Genomic DNA, 3,976 nt, shown 5'->3' with positions numbered 1-3,976 from the left:
CGGAGCAATTTCCCTCCTCCATCAGCACAGATGAACAATTCAGATTCATCCAAGGACAATCAGTAATTTCCTGTTAATTCCAAACAATAATTCTGTTGGGAAACGTGGCCACTCTGACCTAACTCCCACCCCTTTGAGCTCCAGATCTCAAACACCCCCATGTCCCAAGACCCAACATTAACCCCTGCCCATCACAGGCTCATCAGACCCCACCAACTCCTGGCAATGCTTTTTCTGTGCCTCCTTCCCCCCTAAAACCTTCATCTCCTGCTTCTTTTCCTCCTGTAAACCAAGGAGTGGAGCAATTTCCCACACCCACGAGGTCTTCAGGCAGAAGGGAGGAAAACAACCCTGGGCCATCCGAGGAGGCACCAATTTTCTAGTTCTATTTTCAAATAATAATTTTAGGTGAGGTTGGTTTAGCTGAAGTTTTACACATTCAAATAAAGGAGGAGAAATTTAAGCGTGACTTCGGTTGTAGCTCATCAGCCATCGCCATGGTGATGAGGAAGCTACTAAATGGTTTTAAAGCCCTTGTGTAACCATAGACACTGTAGATTTTCCAGCCTTTTCTTATTTTATGCACTTCTGGCACAACTCTTGCTCCAAATCGACCATGCTGCCATGAGCTGGGTGCCACCTCCTGCTTTGTCAAGCCCTGGTGCACATCTCTCCTCCATGCCCATCCACAGATTTCCCTCATGGAACCAGACCAGCGTGCTTAGAACATCTTTTTGCCCCCCAAAAAATGGAAAGAAAAGTGAACTGGATAAAATTAGGTGATCAAACTGGTTCAAGGAAGTGCCCAGAGAGTGGTTCACCCGCAGCCTAAGCTTGAGTACACACTCTGCCTACCCAGAGAAGCTGGTTTGCCTGGTGCTCCACCACATGTTGCACCAGTATGCTCAGAAAATGGATCTCCTTCAGCAAATACAACTCAAAGGTTGGTGAACATCACTGGAGGGAGTTTGCCAAGCCAACAAGGTGCCACAGACTTGCTCCCTTCTCTGCCACGCCAGAGAATCCCAGACTGGTTTGGGTGGGAAGGTGCCTTCAAAGCTCATCTCGTTCAACCCCCCCTGCACTGAGCAGGGACATCTGCAACTAAAGGAGGTTGCTCAGAGCCCTGTCCAACCTCCCCATGCCACCATGGAAAGCCAGCCACCATTAATGTGCATTTTGGCTGCTTCAAATGCAACCTCCCAAAATATTTATTCTTCTCTGAAGTGCAGGTGGCACCCCAAGGAAGGGGCTGAGCATGCAGAAGTGAGACACTACCCAAAATTGTGGCTGTGAAGCCAACGGTGCCTTTCCAGAACCAACACGACTCAAAGGTCTTGGGGTGCCTGGGAACCTCTAAGCACATGGGGTGCAGCCTTGGACACAGCTGGTTCCTTTTGGCATTGGGTGGAAGCAGAGAGACTGGAGCTCAAGCTTTATTTTAGCCAAAGGCATCAAAAGCTGATGGTACAAAGCTTTTGATGCCTTTGGCTCTGCTAGAAGAGCAGTTTTGGGGGTAAAAAGCTGCACAAACGCTGCTCTTGTGTTGTAGAGGAGCTCTGAGGAAGATCAGCTTCTTTTCAGAGAGGAACCCCTCCCAGCCCCATGCCCATCCCCTCCAAAACCCAAATCAGGTGCGAGGTTGTGCAAAGCCTCCCCTCCTGTTTCACACCTGAAGCTTCATGGATCCCATCAGCACAAGTCCCAGCAGCACCAGATCTGCTCCCTGGGCCCCACATCATCTACTGCAAGCTCTAAGTGATGGTTTTGTCTCCTCTGTTCAGCAGCACTTTCAACTTCTTCACGTATCATCTGACCTTCTAACCTTCTCTGCTCCATAAAGCGTGGATGAAATCCTGCCCAACATAAACCTGTCATTGTCTACGGTTGTCTACAAGAGGAGAAACCGCCCTGCTCAAGGTCCGGGTGGTTGGACTAGAAATAACCTCAGCAGTAACTCCTTAACCACTTCAACCTCTCCAAAGTGCCCCAATAATTGCCCCCCACCCTCGCTGCAGCTTAATGAGAAGAACGTGCCCCCTCTTAGAGGAAAGTGGTGGATTTCCATGCAGGCGTGGGAGGAAGGATTAGAGCTGGAAATAAAGGGGCACTGCCCAGGAGATCCCAGCTCCTCCCTGGGTTGACACAAGAGCTTCTGGATGGCACCTGGGATTAAAACTGTGATAAATGAGAAACTTTTCAGCTTAGGGAAAGGGTGTGGTAGAATCAGCCAGGGGAAGAGGAACCCTGAGCTCAGGAGGGCTCAGCACACCACCAAAGCACAGGGCAGCCTGCAAAGCCCTCCCCACCCTGCAGCCTCCTGTAGTTAGACCCTCTTTGAGCCCTTCCATGAACATCTGCAAGGATTTCACACCAATGAAGTAAAGCTCATTAACCTTCCCCCCGCCAGGCACAGAGCAAGCCAGGAAATTTTCCTGAAAGTGCTTTTTTTAGTACAAAACTAGATGCATTTTATTTTCTGTGCCCCAAACACCGTGTATGTTAAAAGCTAAATGGCTTTCTGATATCATTCTTTTTCCAGTCTTCCTTATTAGCCATGTGCTGGCCAAAAAAAGGACTTTAAAAACCAGAAAGCTGCAGGGAAGGCACCTGAAAGTCTGACTTAGTGTCTTGCCCAAACACCGTGTATGTTAAAAGCTAAATGGCTTTCTGATATCATTCTTTTTCCAGTCTTCCTTACTAGCCATGTGCTGGCCAAGAAAAGGACTTAAAAACCAGAAAGCTGCATGGAAGGCACCTGAAAGTCTGACTTAAAGTGTCTTGGGAACAATTTCCAAACGATAAGACAACGTAGGGAGACACAAAACTTACTTTCTTGATCAACCAGCAGCAGCTGCATTTAGGTCTGTGGGGCTCCCAGTTTAACCTACTGGGCCCCAGTATGGTGGCCTCACCCACAGCACACAGGACTGCGGTGGGGACTGGTGCTGGACACAGCAGGAAGAGTTGAAATCCTTTCCTTGCCCTGTGCCTCAGTTTCCCCTTCTGGTAAGTGGGTGGTTGCAGGCCACCGTGCCACCCCTCTGTCCTCCTCCAAGTGCCACTTGGTGGCACTGTTGGAAAAGATTTCCCTGCCCGACGCCTTCCTCAGGTCGGGATGCAGAAGAAGGAGTTTCTGGAAGGAATCACGTTGCTCTTGGCATCGCAGGGTCCTCATTTTTCTTCCTTTGTTGCCTTTTCTCTTTATTCACCTTGCAAACGCTCCCGGGCGGCCTCCTCCCCATCATCAGTCACCGAGGATCTCCTCACACAACACGTCTGCCAAACCCACGAGTCCTGGGCGTTGCTGGGGCATCACCCTCCACCAAATCCCCCGGTGATAAAAATAGCTTTTTCTGTGAAATTCCTCTGAAATGTGTCTGCAGGTGGGGCCAGCTCAGGAAGGGCAACGTGTCAACTCCAGAGAAAAACATCAGAGCTGAAGTTAATGAGAAAGAGCTAAATGAAGACAGGGGCATGACGATGTAATGAGGTGAGAGATGTCTCAGGTCACCCTGCTGAAGGGGTGTCTCCTCTGGCAGATGCAGCCTGTGACCCTCGACTCTATATAAGATGGCCAAGAGTTGATGTGCTCCAGACTGTGCTCCCAAAGCTCAGAGCTCCTGCTCCTCGCCCAGGTAAGCCTGGGGAGGCTTTTCACTTTCTCTGATCTTCCTACCAGCAGGAAAAGTAGGAGCTTCTGGCCATGAGGAGGTCCCTGGAGCTGTCGCTGCTGAGCTCTCCTAAAGGACAAAAGAGAAGAGACCTGGAATCAAGTTATTCCCTGGTTCACTGGAGACCACCTCCGTTCACAGCTCTGCTCCAGAGAAAACCAAAGGGATTTTTTTCCCCTCTCTCCTCTCTTACTGTGTCCTCCCCCAGCCTTTCAGCTCCCACTGTCCCTCTCCTCTGCTCCTCTCACTCAGCCTAGTCTCATCTTTCAGATCTGTTTTCCTCTGAGATCTTTCCTGTTCTC

This window comes from Merops nubicus, unplaced genomic scaffold (assembly GCF_000691845.1).
Source record: "Merops nubicus isolate BGI_N331 unplaced genomic scaffold, ASM69184v1 scaffold5330, whole genome shotgun sequence".
NCBI classification, from domain to species: domain Eukaryota; kingdom Metazoa; phylum Chordata; class Aves; order Coraciiformes; family Meropidae; genus Merops; species Merops nubicus.
The sequence above is the reverse complement of the archived record's forward strand: the minus strand, read 5'-3'. Positions refer to the sequence as shown.